This window comes from Harpia harpyja, chromosome 1, assembly GCF_026419915.1.
Source record: "Harpia harpyja isolate bHarHar1 chromosome 1, bHarHar1 primary haplotype, whole genome shotgun sequence".
In the NCBI taxonomy this organism is placed as follows: Eukaryota; Metazoa; Chordata; class Aves; order Accipitriformes; family Accipitridae; genus Harpia; species Harpia harpyja.
This window is the reverse complement of record NC_068940.1, coordinates 3201255-3217435: the sequence shown is the minus strand read 5'-3', so window position 1 is coordinate 3217435 and position 16181 is coordinate 3201255. Positions and strand designations below refer to the sequence as shown.

At 42.3% G+C, this 16181-nt stretch overlaps 1 protein-coding gene across 3 annotated transcripts in view; it reads left to right on the top strand.

The window, feature by feature from the left end:
- KCNG2 (potassium voltage-gated channel modifier subfamily G member 2) overlaps window positions 1–16181 on the top strand; it is a 60833-nt gene that overhangs the window by 18761 nt on the left and 25891 nt on the right. The gene's annotated exons all lie outside the window — the stretch shown is intronic.

Below are 16181 nucleotides of genomic sequence, written 5' to 3'. Positions count from 1 at the left end.
GTTGACCACAAGAGGTTTAGCTAAGTGCTTTCTGTCTCCCACTCTCTTTCTATAAACCCATCTGTGTTTGCTCATGTCTCATATTTATTTCACACTTTGTTTCCCTTCTAGATCATGAAGCTATCCTTTACAGCCCCAAAAACATCCCTGTAATGACTACAGAGATGCAGAATTTTATATTATGAACTGGATTCGCTATATAGCATTGGTTGTATTTTTCCTGCTGACCAGTTCTGTCTGGCAAGCCTGCCCAGGGGTCCCCTCCGCTCCAGCCCCTCAAAAGCCTGAGGATTGACCTCTCCAGGAGCTGGCTTCCATAGCCCCTTCAATTCCTGTTGACTCAGTTGAAGCTAGGGCTTGTGGAGTATGATGATACACTTCAGCACAGGGTTTCTGAGACCAAATGGGGCTGCAAGTTCCCGTCAGGGTATAGAAGTATTCAGCAGCCAAATACTTATTTCATGTAGCTGTATGGGATTGACTTTGGAGAGCAAATTTTCGTGTTGGGAAAGCGACTGAATGAACTGCAGAGCAGCTGCTTGATCAGAGCTTAAGCTAAATGGCTCTGTGTCAGAGTGAGCTACTGAGACGGCTGAATGCATTAAATAAAATGAGGTCATTTAAAGTGTAAAATAAATAATACAAAAAGAGTTATGCAGTACAAATCAGATTACATGCTTTTCTTTCAAGCATCCTCATTAAGTAGCTGTTAGCTACTTATTTACTGATCTTTATTCAGATTTTTAGATGCTTATATCCATGTTTACTTTTTACTTGATGAGCAAGCAAATGGGATATGAATTCACATTTTATGAGATGTTAGTTATTGAAAATTTTCAGGAGGAGAGACAATGAAAGTTATTTTTGTGCATGTTTCTTCAATGGCTCTTTTGTGTTAACAGTAGAGGTTGGTTGGTAGCAAGAAAACAAAATAATGAAGTTTTGTTTGGAAGTAATATCCTAGGACAAGTAAAATTCAGGGAGCTAAATCTGGGCTGTTCTGTTGTATTGCATGATACAACTATCACAGAGTTGTTGAGCACATAAGCCTTGCGCCTGTCGGGGTTTAACCCCGGCCAGCAACTAAGCACCACGCAGCCGCTCACTCACTTTCCCCCCACCCAGTGGGATGGGGGAGAGAATCAGAAGGAAAAGGGTAAAACTCGTGGGTTGAGATAACAACAGTTTAATAGAACAGAAAGGAAGAAAACAATAATGATAATAATAATAGTAATAATATGACAATAATAATAAAAGGATTGGAATATACAAAACAAGTGATGCACAATGCAACTGCTCACTGCTCGCCGACTGATGCCCAGTTAGTTCCCGAGCAGCGATTCACCCCCCAGGGCAACTCCCCCCAGTTTATATACTGGGCATGACATCCCATGGTATGGAATACCCCTTTGGCCAGTTTGGGTCAGCTGCCCTGGCTGTGTCCCCTCCCAGCTTCTTGTGCCCCTCCAGCCTTCTTGCTGGCTGGGCAGGAGAAGCTGAAAAACCCTGGACTTGGTCTAGACACGACTTAGCAACCACTGAGAACATCAGTGTGTTATCAATGTTCTTCTCCTACTGAACCCAAGACATAACACTGTACCAGCTACTAGAAAGAAAATTAACTCTATCCCAGCCAAAACCAGGACAGTGCCTTAGAAACACTTCTGCTCAGTACTGTCACTATGGAGGGAGAGGAAAGGGTCTTTGTAGAGACCAGGCTCCAGGTTCTTTAGCGGACAAGACATACCAAATATTTACCAAAGTACAGACTTACTTAAAACTGAGCTGGAGCCTAGCTTTTTGTTAGTACCTATGAAACTCCACTATTTTTCTCATTTAGCTAAACATCAAGTTTTTCTTCCCTGACTGTGCTGGTAATGCAGTGCTCCAGCAACCATGACCTGATGAGTTAGACCAGCGTATTCAGCTGCAGAGCACCTTCTAAGGAGCCTCTTTTGGCAGTCAGGAAGCATAATCTGAAAGAAAAAGAGGTGCAAAATCATTCCTACGCTTGGCAGTCTCCAGCTTCTTTGAGAGCCTGTTGGAGCTTCTGGCAACACAAGAAAATTAGAGCAGCTTTCCATTGCTGAAAGTGAAATAGTCATGCATATCCTCTTAGCTGCATAATGAACTGGCTAGCTACTATGCTGGCCTGTCAGGTAAAGGTGGAACGAAGCAGCAGCGAGCATCCTGGAGTTGCAGAGTGGGAAGAGGGAAATTAGAGAAGCAACTTCCTCGACTCGACTGGCCCAGATCACCATCTCGGTCACCTTCCTCTTTTCCATTGGTAATGGAGTTGCCAAGGGCCTGTTGCCTTTTGCAGATCTAGTTGTGAGCAAAGTCGTCAGGGCAGGCACTCGGAGTGGCAGTTCTGCACAGATACCTAGTGCAGGTATAAGGTGGTTTGTGTGGTTATACTGCTTGTGCTGATGTAGAGCCTATTTGTGCGTCCACGGAGCACCACGTAACTAGCTTCTCTCCACAGAGCTATGCAGTATGAATGTTGCCGTGGCAGGTCAGAACCAAGTGAAAAAGCTGCTCCACTGGCAACCCTGAATGAGCCCTGGATGCTGTACTGAAGTCTTACACACAAAGTCCTTGGGTTAATTACCTCCTAATTTTCCATTTTTAACTCATGAGCACCACAGACAGTGCAGCTCATGGAGACTTCCTCACGGAAGGGGAAGGCTGGGTGGCAATGAACCGAAGTAGTTTGAGATTCCTGGTGATCTTTCTGATGGTAATAAGATTTAAAGCATGACAACATAGGGGAAGAAATCGGCAGGCTTGGAGAGTGCCAGAGATACTGGGATCTGGCAGAGTGATTTATTGTCTGTAGCACTTGCAGAATAACGTATGCTTTATGAGTAACGACACATCCTTTTGCAGCATGAAAATAACTGCTCAGAAATAAACCCCTGTCCGTAGTAGTGATGCTGTAAAATGAACTCCATAGCTGTATTTTATCCCGATGTTTCTGTGTATCTGCTGGTATTGCAAGTAGAACGATGGTAAGCAATCTGGCAGAAGCTGAAGGAGCTCTGAACAGAGGAGAGCTTTCTCATGGGGAGCATGAACTGTTCATTTGCTAGCCCAACTGCAAAAACAATTAGTAAATAAATAACCACCCTGAGCGTCACTCAAAAGACCTGGATTGTTTTCTTAATGTTGATGTTATTTTCCTACCTGCTTTCATTGCCCCAAGAGCTCACCTCATTCAGTGGGTCGTATAAACCTATTGGGCCAAAAACCTCTGGATGGGAGGGATGGTTGTTGAAGCCGAGCTTCTCACTTTTCTGTGACTGAAGCAGTTCTTTGGAAACTTCGTATCAGAGTGTGTGTTCATGATCGCTGGTCTGCTGATGTTCTCCAGCAAGATGTCAGTGAAATGTTTTCATCTATTGCATCCATTGCACGATTAACTAGGCTGCCAGCCTACCTCTTGTATCTGTCTCGGTGTTTTTGAAAGGGGAGGTGATTTTTGAAGGAGTCAGCATGATTGTTGAAGATGTTGCACATAACTGGATCAGTCATATTTTACTTGATTTTTAAAGCCATCATCTTCACAGTGGAATCCATTCATTCCCACTGCATTGCGTAGGTAAGTCCATTGAAAGTACAAATTTATAGAGAACAAGGTCTTAAAAATGCTAACACCCTTGCTCTGTGAGCTCTGCAAGCTGACTGAAATAATTGCATTAGAGAAAGTGCAAAGTTTTCTAATCCTTTTGATTCATTATTAAACATTAAAACTGAAGTCTGATAACATTATCAGATGATCCTTTAAGTGAGCAAGCGCATTTAGTGAATTTAAGTGTTTCTCTACTGAATACAGCAATGGCAATTCAGCGTAGGGGAAGTGGGTTGCTGGTGAGAGAAATTACAGAGATGCCTTAGACCATTTTATGTCATTTTCATCCTCTTTAATAGCAGGGCAAGGATGGGGAAATGCATCTGTAACCCCAAACTGCAAAAGGCCTCTGCTGTCACGTGTTTGAGGGAAAGAAATCCAAACCATCTCCTGCCTTTCCAAGAGCCAAAAGCATCAATGCTCCCACCCAAAGCTCTGGCTTTGTCCTGTCAGCTTTTGTTGGGAAGGCTGATGTTGCTACCACAGGCATCTGTCTAGGAGGAATTCAGAATAGAAGATGTCATGAAATTGACGTTTCAAAACATGATTTTGCGTTAAAATTAATATAAATACATGAGGGGTACTTTGCTAGTTATATTATTAATTTTCATATTTAATTCAGCAAAAAAATTAAATTTTTATTTTACTTCAAGCCGCTGCAGTATTTCTAGTTCACCACATCTGAAAGCTGCAAAATGTAGATGTTCCTGGGTAAAGACTGTGCAGAATAGAAGTGAGGGGCTCTAGGAGCTTCCCGCTCCAGGCAGGGAAGCTTGTTCGTTGTGGAAATGCAGCTTGTGTACAGGGCATGATTTGGAGCTCCTCCTCATTTAAAAAACATGTCTGGAGGACCGGATTCTTGAATTCTGCCCACAGAGGGTGGGATGGGCAACGCTCACTGCATCAAGCAGCAGTTACTAGCCAGTTGTCATTATTCCCCGTGTTCAGTGTGTGGCATCATGCCATAGAGTTAAGAACCCCCCCTCTGTTTAAAGGTCTCCTCATCCAAGGGCTCTGAAACTGCAGCCTTACTTATGTCGTGCCAAAATACGTGTGTGTCCCTGCAAGCATGGGTAGGGTTATTGGGACAAACAAGGCAGAACTAGCAACGAGCTCTGGAGACCGAGGAGTCTAATCCCAGATTTTTTTGATGTTGACAAGATTCAGCTAGTGCGCACATGCAGCGTATGAGCATGCAGGTCTCAAGGTTAAAATAATGATTTGGTAGTGTACTGATGGTTTCAACTGCTTGAAATTTTACTGGCCTGGTACATGGCATCCATTACCTCGAAGGGCAGTGCTGCCATTTAAAAACAAGTTTGCTCCTGTTACAGGTATGTGCCTAGCATAGGTGGTTTAACTGGTGAATGTACAGCCTGCCAAGCTGCAAGGGCTTCCACATAGCTTTTTTTCTTCTGAGCTGGCTTCATTAAAGTGGTGTTTAGTAGAACTTGTACCTGCCATGCAGTCTATGGATGTTGGGTTTGACTTCGTCAGATGTTGAGTGGTTGGACAGCATCTAACTCCAGTCTTCATTTGTTGCTGCTTTTTCTTGGAGGGGGAGGAGGTATAAACTGTGCATAGCAGAAAATGTAGAAAATACTCATATTCTCACAAGTCACTTGAGAATGATTGGTCAGAAAGAAGTGTGAGAGGGAAGAGAAGGGGAAAGGGATTGGTACAGTGAAGAGAATAAACAGAGATGGGATGAAGAGGAAGACAGAGTAGAAAAACTGGGAAAGCTTCATTCAGGTCAAGGACATAAGACAGGGTCTACATGTGGATGAGTTAGAGCAAGTGGTAGAGCTCATTTGTCAGCTCCAGCTTCTCCTTTTCCTTGGGCACTGGGATCTGGCAGGTCCTGTCCTCCTGAAGCTGTTTGAATTCCCTTCCAGCTCCCCAAACAGCATAGGATTTCAAGCATATGTACTTTCTGGAGAGTTTTTCTGCTCCTTTCTCTCCCTTCTTTAAAAATGTTTTCTAAGCTTCCCTGCTCTTTCAGCCAGGGTTTGGAGGAGGGAAAGGCTTGCCACTTCATGGCACTTCATCCTTCTGCCTAAGCACATTTGGGTCTGGGAACCTTCTTGCCAGCCCTGACGTGAGTCAGTGCAAACCTAGCACTTCTGGATAGGGAATTGAGACCCAGGATTTTGGAAGCATGCATCCAAACACGCAACACAGAGACTGGAGCAAGTGCCGAGACCAAGCATGTGTGATGTCTATATCAGAGGTGCTGGAGTGCTGGCACAGAAGAGTGGACGGAAAGTCCCTGGGGTCTGCGTCTGTCAGACAGACGTGATCATTTCCGTAGCGAGTTGTCATTCAGCAAAGCAGAGCACTGAGGTGAACAGGCTGCTTCAGTAGGACCCCAGTGGCAGATATGTCAAATGTCAGGTGCCTTCCCAAGGCTCCAGGTTATCTTTTTTTTCTCCCCCATTTGTGCTTGCTTTTCCCCTCTGATAGAGCCTACCTCTTCTCTTGAACCTACCACCTATAGCTGGAAGAATGGAAACTATTTTGGTGGTAGCTTTTGGTCTCGACGCTGAATGATTTCTGCTGCTTGATTTATCACAATCCTTTTTGTGGTGTCCATAATACAAGTTGTACCTGGGCTTGAATAAAAAGCTGAGGCTAATAGGAGAAGTTCTCAGTGGGATCCTTATGCTGTATAGCTGTAGGCATTTAATTCAGGAGTCAGAATTAAGAATGCAGGCCAAGCCATAGAGACAATGGTCGGACAGTGACTTCCCGAAAATCAAGTTTCTGAACACGTAAGCTGAGTTTGCTTCTCACTGACTACATACAAACTGATCACTCTAATATTAGGCTACTGAAATAATGTGTCTGAAATCAGAAGGTGTGTGTACCTCCATGTGACAGTAGAAGCCATTTGTATATAGTAATGTCTTGACGTTAAAATGAAGACTTATCATAATTGCCTTGGGTTTTGTTTTACTTTCTCTGTTTCTTTTCCATCTCACCTATGTTTGAATTGTATGTGGTATTTCTCTTCCATCCCACTCTTTTCACTGTCTTTTCTCTAGCCTGTGTTCTGTTTTGTCTGTGCTCCTCTGCATTCGTAGCGGTCAGAGAAATGGGAGCAGTAGGATTTGCCTCATGAATCTCCACTTCTCTTCCCTCTTCTCTTTGTTGGAGGGGGGCTTGATAAAATAGAAAGAGTAGACTGTGAGATGGATTATCATGGGGTGGGTTCAGTTTGAAACAGCTGTGTGTCATCCCTATCTTGCCCATTTTGTCTCTGTGCTGATTTGACACCCTGATCAAATGGCTGAATTTGAAGAGTTCATAATGTCTTAAAATTTGGAGTGCTTTTACAATGTATTTCAGAGAAGGGAACTGACTGTATCCTAAGCAATAAAAAGCTAGCAGAGCCTGCAAAGATCAGGCAGAAAAGTTTTCCCCCACAGAATTATTATTACTTACAACAAAAAACAGAGCACCACGTTCAAACCATGCTTTGTTTAGCTGTATTAACCCTCATATGTTTGTAAAATGTGCTTTCATCCTCAGTTCATGTTTCCTGAATATCTGAACAGAGACACCAGGTGCGCACAAAGCGAGCGATGGGCTAAAGTAAACAGACTTTAGACCAGGAGCTATATTTTAACCAGCGTCTGAGGAGATTAGATTGCACGCGGAGATTTGTTTGATCCAGTTCCTGTTAAGTGCAACCATAGATTAAGTATACAGTCTTAAGTGTCTAAAATTAAAAGGTATTCTATGCAATGATGTTAATAATTAACTAAAATCATGTTGAATTCAAAGGTAGACTTGTGTTTAAACAGAGATGGGAATATTTTTGAGGTCAATGCACTGCACAATTGACTTATGAAACACATGAGAACAAGAACGTCATCTGCAAAAAAACAATGAAATGCACAAAATCCAGTGTTAACTAATTAAAGCTAACAAAAGGAGCAAGATGCATCTGTATACAATTTATCTTCTCTGCAAAGGATTTCATGTAGAAATGAAAAAGCCTAGATCTACATCTAAAACCTATGAGCACTTCATAAAAGCATTTATTCATAGAATCATAGAATCATTTAGGTTGGAAAAGATCTTTAAGATTGAGTCCAACCACAAACTTAACACTGCCAAGTCCACCACTAAACCATGTCCCCAAGCACCACATCTATATGTCTTTTAAATATCTCCAGGGATGGTGACTCAACCACTTCCCTGGGCAGCCTGTTCCAATGCTTGACAACCCTTTTGGTGAAGAAATATTTCCCAATATCCAATCTAAACCTCCCCTGGCGCAACTTGAGGCTGTTTCCTCTCATCCTATCATATTCGAACATGTATATCTAACAACCATTCATACAAACTTGTGAATGTCCCTGAAAAAGACATAAGGACAGGTACACCCATCCATTTATTAGGAAAAGTGCCCCAGCAAATCATCATGAACATCTGAATGTGGAACTGGGCCAAGAGTGGCATCACACAGTCAAACTTTCTAATTTCCAGTCAGAAATCTAGTTGCTACATTTTGTACTAAATCAAGCATATTAATCATCTTGGGGGGGGGGGCAAAGCTGCTAAGTATAGAATTGGAAAAATCAGTAGGATCGATCAGAACGAAAAAATACTGGTATCAGTGTTAGAGAGGGAGCAGAACTCTTGCTAAAAACTGCTTTTCCCCCCTGCAGTGATCTGCAGATCCACCGAACACCTGAATGATAATTCTGTGATTTGCAAAGACACCATAACTCGTTTGGTTTTTCACGCTTCCAGAATTTTGGCAACAGAAATGAGACAATCTGTTTGATTTCCTGGGTGAGAGAAATAAACAATGCTGTTTTAACATACTACACAGTCTGTCACTTTTGCATTTGATAGTGCCATTCACATTGTACCTTAGGCCAGCTGTGGGTGCATAATCATGACTGGAGCAGATATTTTAAAAACTCGATTTTGATGATTGGTTTTTCTGAAATACAGCAATCTAAGGACAGGGAAGGAAATATTTCAGATTGACAACTAACACCATCATGAGTAGCAAAGTTTAGTACCTTATCTGAGTCTCTTAGACTGGTTGATTAAAACAGGATACTAAAAGGATTAATCGTTAAGGCTCCTAAAATAAAGTTGTGTATGATTCATGGAAGGGTAGAAACTTCACCATCTAGTGGCTGCCAGTCGGGTCAAAGGTACCCTGTTAGTAGGGTTCAATCACTGACCAAGCAAGTGCAGACAGAACACATTTTAATTTTAGGCTCTTGAGTCTGTATACTTAATCCATGGTTGCAGTTAACGGGAACTGGATCAAACAAATCTCCGCGTGCAATCTAATCTCCTCAGACTCTGGGAAGTATAGCTCCTGGTCTGAAGTCTGTTCACTTTAGCCCATCGCTCGCTTTGTGCGCACCTGGTGTCTCTGTTCAGATATTCAGGAAACATCAACTGAGGATGAAAGTACGTTTTAGAAAAGTGTGTTTTTCTTGTAACCAAATGAGGGTTAGTACACCTAAACAAATAAAGCATAGTTTGAACATATTGCTCTGGTTTCATTGTAAGTAATAATAATTCTGTGGGTTCTGCCTAATCCTTGTAGGATCTGCCTAAGCCTTGCAGGCTCTGCTAGTTTTTTTATTTCTCAGGATACAGATAGTTCCATTTAGTGAAATACACTGTGAAAGCACTCTGTATTTTAGGATATTTGTGAAATCTTGAAGCTTGCTAGCCTGAACAGAATTCTGTAATTCTGGGGAGAATGCAAAAGCAAGCGGTGCTTCCTCTGTCTGTCCTTTATCTACCACAGCTGCCTTCGTCTGCTGTACAACTGAAGGGTGCAGATAGCTTCATAGAAACAATAGTTAAATTTGGTTTAGGGTACAAAGATAAATGGGCACTGAATGCTTGTGGAAGTGCAGAAAAAGGTTGGTTTGTGCTATGAAGATACAGGTAAGGATCCCAGAGCTTCAGGTAGTTAGTTGGACCAAATCTCTGATTTCTTAAAGATACTACAGTGTTAATACTTTCGCTATACAGCTCTGGCAAGTGCAGCAGCACTAGATAACTCATAATCTAATGGAAACAAATAGCTATGGATGCATGTCAGAATTATTAGTGTTGAGTCAAGTTAATTTGATTTGTTCATTTAACAAATTGAATTGTTTCAGCTAATTATATAGCGTGGCATAAATGCAATGAGGGATGTTCAGAGAAGAAAACTATTCCTTTTTTCCTCCACTAAATTAATGAAACTACAAGGGAAATATACACTCAGAGTATGCAAACAATGTCCAGCTTCACATGCTGAATTTTGCAACCTCCATTATGGTGTGACTCTTCCTGGGCTTCTTGTTGGACTGACTGATGCAGCATCCTCCTTGTAGCCCCAGACTACTCTCTGGAGAAGCCTATTTTAACTGTTCTTCTCCACTACTACATGAGGAGCCTGCCTTTCTCTGTTAGATGGGGACATCTCAGCTAGGTGCGTAAGATTATGTCCCTGCCTCCTGTAACTCTGATGAAGAAATGGACAAAATGAAGGACTGTTCAAAATTCTAGTACCTTTTCAAATTCTTGGACTATTGCCTTTTCTAAGTGGGAATGATGGTGGCTTAAGAGGTTAGGGATATTAAAGTTTACTGATAATAAATACAGAAATATGTAAAATTCAATTTTTGGGGGTTACATAGAAAAAATACTCTGTGTGAAATCAACCTGACTCTCCTTTCTCCTTTGCAGTGTATCCTTTTATAGATTATAGCAGTTTTACTCTGTTCTAATTTTCATTTGTTGTTCTTTATTTTCTTGAACATTTTGAGAGTGAAGCTGGCAACATATATAGCAAACAAGTTGTATTTACATGTTTTCATGATTTTTAAAATCTAGACTCTTTTCAAAATTGCGTTCAGCACTGATTACTTTAGAAAGCTTGCAGAAGAATGCTCTGATGCTTCTGGTTTAACCAATGTTACTTAGTCTCACTTTCTATTCCTTATGAAACAACACTTTCATGACATAAAAGTAGCAAAGCAACAGGCAGAGTTCAGACCCCTGTTGTGCTTGGTAGGGTACAAATATGCTTGGAAAACTTGAAACAAAAATTTGAAGCAAAATGCGAGAGAGGTATCTTTGTCCATATCTTTGTATAATGATGCTTTAACATAGATTGGAATGCTGAATTAGAAAGTCTTGGGTCTGTATAGCTGTGGTTGACCTCTTCCCAATTTTGTGTCCAAGTTGTAGTCTCCTGTCAACCTCACTCCATATGTCTTGGTGCATACTTTGGTTCTACTTGGACATGTGTTGAATGGTTCCCTTAGCAAGAGAATTTGAATATAGACATGACATGGTTGCCAGAGGTAGCGTACGGCAGCTTTTAAAGTTACGAGTGCTCTGTCTCCATGGAAAAGCATCAGGCTGTGCAAAGATGCCCATGTCAGGTCTAAATGTGTTAACTTGAGGGCAAGAAGCAGTAGGGTTGGGCAGTGTGGTGCCTTAGCTGGATGAGCACAGCCTGATTTTTTGTGTGGCCAGCAGGACTAGGGCAGTGATCGTTCCCCTGTACTGGGCACTGGTGAGGCCACACCTCGAGTGCTGTGTTCAGTTTTGGGCCCCTCGCTGCAGGAAAGACCTGGAGGGGCTGGAGCGTGTCCAGAGAAGGGCAACCAAGCTGGTGAGGGGCCTGGAGCACAAGTCTGATGAGGAGCAGCTGAGGGAACTGGGGTTGTTTGGTCTGGAGAAAAGGAGGCTGAGGGGAGACCTTATCGCTCTCTACAACCACCTGAAAGGAGGGTGTAGCGAGGTGGGTGCTGGTCTCTTCTGTCAAGTAACTAGTGATAGGACAAGTTGTGCCAGGGGAGGTTTAGATGGGATATGAGGAAAAATTTCTTCACCAAAAGGGTTGTCAAGCATTGGAACAGGCTGCCCAGGGAAGTGGTTGAGTCACCGTCCCCGGGGGTATTTAAAAGACATGTAGATGTGGTGCTTGGGGATGTGGTTTAGTGGTGGACTTGGCAGTGTTAGGTTAAGGGTTGGACTTGATGATCTTAAAGGTCTTTTCCAACCTAAATGATTCTGTGATTCTATGATAATGAGTATGTAGGGAGCCATATTCACGCTCAGTGTGGACAAACTCAGAAGCTAATTCTGCCGAATCAGGTGAAGAGTCTGCCTTCTTGCTAAGCTGTGTCTGTTTCATTGTTTCCATATCCTCTCGATCTCATTTTCCTTTTTTGTTTTTTTAAAATCTGTGTACTGGTTGCACCCCATCTGTTCTGTATTTTGTAAGCCTCATGGGCAGGTGCTTTCTTCTCTTCATGTTTCCACAGTGCCTGGCAGGGATGCAGGTTCTACCGAACTGTAGTAAGTACAAGACTAACCTGGATCTTCTGAATCTCTTAATCCAAAGCATTAGATATAATACCACCAAATGTACGGTCAATTGTATGTGTAAGCTTTACTATTAAAATAATTGCGTGTGTTGTAAATTATAAGTCATGTCGCATTAAGAAGTGGGAATTGCTTTGGTCCTAGGCAGCAATGTCAGGTTCCAGCACATCTCTGACTGGAAATAGCTGAGCACTGCAGAATGGATTCACTGGCTCAACTCTCGCTGGACTTGAGAGAAAACTTGTGGTCACCCTAATCTATGTTTCATGTCTGTGGCTTTAAATTATGACACAGTAACCTGTTCTCTGTTGAAGTGTGTTTCATTTCACAAGGAAAATCTTAAAACATTAATTACTAAAAAGCCTCATGGCTTCCTCTTGCTACTGTAGTACAAGTGTAAACCTTCAGTGCTTTGTAACTTACGGCAGAAGTTAAAAAGAGACTGTTCACAAAATCACGGAGTAGTTGAGGTAGGAAGGGACCTCCGAAGTTCATCTAGTTTAACCCCCACTACTCAAAGCAGCATCAGCTAGAGCAAGTTACTTAGGACTGTGTCCGGATGGTTTTTGAATATCCCCAAGGACGGAGACCCCACGACCTCTCTTGGCATCCTGTTCCAGTGTTTGACCACCCTCATAGTACCAGTTTCTTCTGTGCAACTGCACACAGACCTCTGAATTCCTCCTGTTTGCTCCCCTGGCTGCATGCATTAGTGTACAGGCACTTCAGAGGCGCCTAGTCACGATGATTTCCCAGGAAAGGTATGAGCCCATGACACTTCCCTGTAGGTGTACACTCATTTATGTGCCTACTCTTGATGTGGTCACCCTTCAGCCCTCTACTGATCACGAGCTCTCTCCTGGCTATGTCACCCTGCACCCTTTGCTCCACCGCTTCCTCCCCATCATCGCTACTTGAAAGCTCTACTCACCAGGCTGGCCAGCCTGTTGGCAGGGACGCTTTTGCCCCATTTTTCATTCTTATTCAAGGCAACCTGAGACCAGTGGAGCCACGTGCAAAAGCGTATAGGACTTAGATGCAACAATACTGATAAAACAGGATGATGAAGAATGTTTGCGTGAAGATTGGTGATGGGAGCAGGCAAGGTGAAAAGGCAGTAAATAGGGAAATAGCCCCCTCTCCATTGAGAAAATAATTTAACAAAAAGGGGAATATGAAACAGTTGAATGCTTCTGACTTTTATTTAATCTTTAAAATTGTTGATGAGAAATACCTGTATTTTAAAGATCTCAACTGTCTGCTGTTGACAGAATTTGGCTGAACTTGTGTGTGTGTAGACACACACATATGCATACATAGATGGCCAAAGAAAGTACTTCTTAGTGAATAAAAATTGATTGACTCTACTTAAAAAAGGAAAGAATCCACAATATGTATGACCCACCCTGTGTATGATCATCAGACTGGAACGTTTATACAGCATTTCTCCCACAGCATTTTAAAATGATGAACAACAAATATAGAGTCAAATTCTGTCTTGTGTCCCTGCAATGGGCAGCTTATTACAGGCTGTGTTTTAATAGTCTTTCTTGCACCCATGTGTCAGATTAAATGGTAGAAATGCCAACTGGATGATAATGTAGTATCATTTCTGGAAGTATTGGCTTTTAAAGTTAATCTTCAATGGGATGCTTTACTGTAGGCATGTGCATACATTAGATAACCTTGGCATGCAGCGAGTATTTTAAGACCCACGTAATTTTGAAACATCCTTTAATATTCAGTGAAGGTCATGATACATTCCATGCACATAAGATCAGAAACAGACCTTCCAGGCTTATTTTACTTCTCAGGATAGATACCAAATTGGGAGTCCACAGTGATGTATTCTGTTTTTCTGTAGGACAGTTAAAGTGGCACAACAAGCTTTTTCATGCTGTTCCACTGACATTTCTGGGATCTTGAAGTGTGAGGTCAGAAAATTCGCTTTAGTAACTAAACTCCAGCATCTGATGCTACCAGTACTGTCCAGAATCAACCTGTTAAACCACAGGCAATACCATCTGTAACTACTTCTGTTATCACTTTCTGTTTATCCACTGATGATACAAAGAAAATGAACAGGTGCTTCCTTAGGCTTTACGTTTAATCAACATCATTTTATATCCACAAAATAAAAGACTAACCCTCTGTAATTCAGAGGTTTTATAATAAACAACATGCTTACAGATTTTCACATTGACTTAGCTGCTGCTTAGAAGAAGGAAGAAGCGCATGTAAGATTAGATTCAGAATAATTCTGTGAAATCTATCTGGCCCCTTTATGCAACAACCTGCTACCCAGGGGAGAGGAGAAAAAGCAAATCCTGGCCTTGATGTCAAAACAATGTAAACTACTTTTTGTATGTTGACTTGTGTAACAAGTGAGGCATGAAAACAAAAGCGCAGTGCCCTGAGTAGTGGCAGTGAATATTTTATCTTACCAACAAAAAGCAACAAGAGACTAAATCCTTAAAGCATATGCTGTGCTGAGAGTGCGCTCTCATTGTGACAGTAATGGTGTTTGCAATCCCAGCTGCACTCAAGCCTGTGCTGTAAAAGCACCCATTTCTCAGAACGCATGTTGCTCCCTCTTACCCTTTATTGGCCCTTAGCCAGATGAAGAAGCTTTTCTCTGCTGTTCATGTTGCCCCATATAAACGGATGTTTAAACAATTTTTTTGCCCAAAGTGAAATTGGAGAGATTTTGGCATCGTTAGTTCTTCTGAAATTTTCACAGTGCCGAGAAGTATCTTTAGGTGACTTTAGAGTTTTTGTATGTAAACCAGCCTTTCTCTGACTTTTTACAAATATCCAACATAATGCATTTCTAAAATTTAGTGGCTGGATCCTCACAGAAATGTTGAAGCAGGAATACCATTGCTGCTGTTGTGATTTGGTTGTTTGAGTGTGGTTGGTAAGAATATTTAGAGGGTGACTCAGGGCTGGGAGTAGCAAGTATTCGCCACTTTCTGTTGGAGATTGTTTTGACTAAGTCTAATGAGTTAGTGAGTTGATTATGGATAAAGGAAGATGCTGCTCTGGGAATGTGTTTGAATGTGTGTGCTTTCCAGTTTTTCTTGGCACCCACTTGTTCTGTGTTCCCTCCAGGCTGAGGCATGAGATTCAAAGGGAATTGGAGAATGTTGCTTATAAATTATGGAGTCACTGCCTCGTGGTTACTGACCTGTCATCAATAACATCAGCCTGTCCTTCACAACTCAGCTTTTTCTCCTGTCTTTTGTCAACTCATAAGGTTTCTACATCCCCTGCTTAAGATTGTTCCCGATCGCTGCATCCATTTTCAGTCCAGGTCTTTTGTGTGGAGTCCCACCAGTCCTACGCCGATTTCTTGTTTCCTACTTCATATTTGAGCAACTCAGGAAGTTTTGGGTGATTCATTAGTAGGATTACATAGTAGCATTTCAAGACATCCTAGTACCGCTTTGGAGAGATGGCTTTGGAGAACCTGGGTGGAGAGATCTAGAGAAAGAGAGGAAGCAATGTGGCAGGTGAAAAATGTGTTCAGGAGATCTGTGGATTGTGGTGTGGTAAAGGAGGGGTTAGCAGAAGGCACAAATTAAATCCTGGAATTACGCAGAACGTGCATAATTCCTGCTAATTATGAACGGTTGGGTTTGGTCTCCCATTTCAGAGCTGTTGCCAGGCTGCTGGGCACCCTGTCCACCTCCCGCAGGCAAATCCGCAGCAGAGCCCCCAGCAGCTCCGGGGTCCCGGGTGAGCTCTGGTCTCTGCTCAGACCCAGGATGCGCACCTCCCTGCAGGAGATGTCACTAGCCTGGACGGCAGGCACCCCAGCATGAGAACTAAAGCTTTTCTGCCTTTTAGAAGGGGGGCTGTTCGGGTAGATACACCCAGTATAGCTTTAACCCAGTTAGTTGGGGTACCAGTGGCAAGTGAATCTAGGTAGCACACATTTTGTGCTCAGGCACCCAAACCTGCTTGGGTGCTGGCTGCAGGCTGGATTCTCAGCTCCCACATCTTTATTGCTGTTGGTACCTAAGCTTGGTGAATTTACATTGGGAATTACCAGCATTTCTGCAATCACATTTCTGACTGTACTGTAGGTATCCATTTTATCCTCACACTATAGGCACTCTGTAATAGAAACATTATGTAGATGGGCCAAAATAATCAAAAAACCATTTGCAACTAAGTT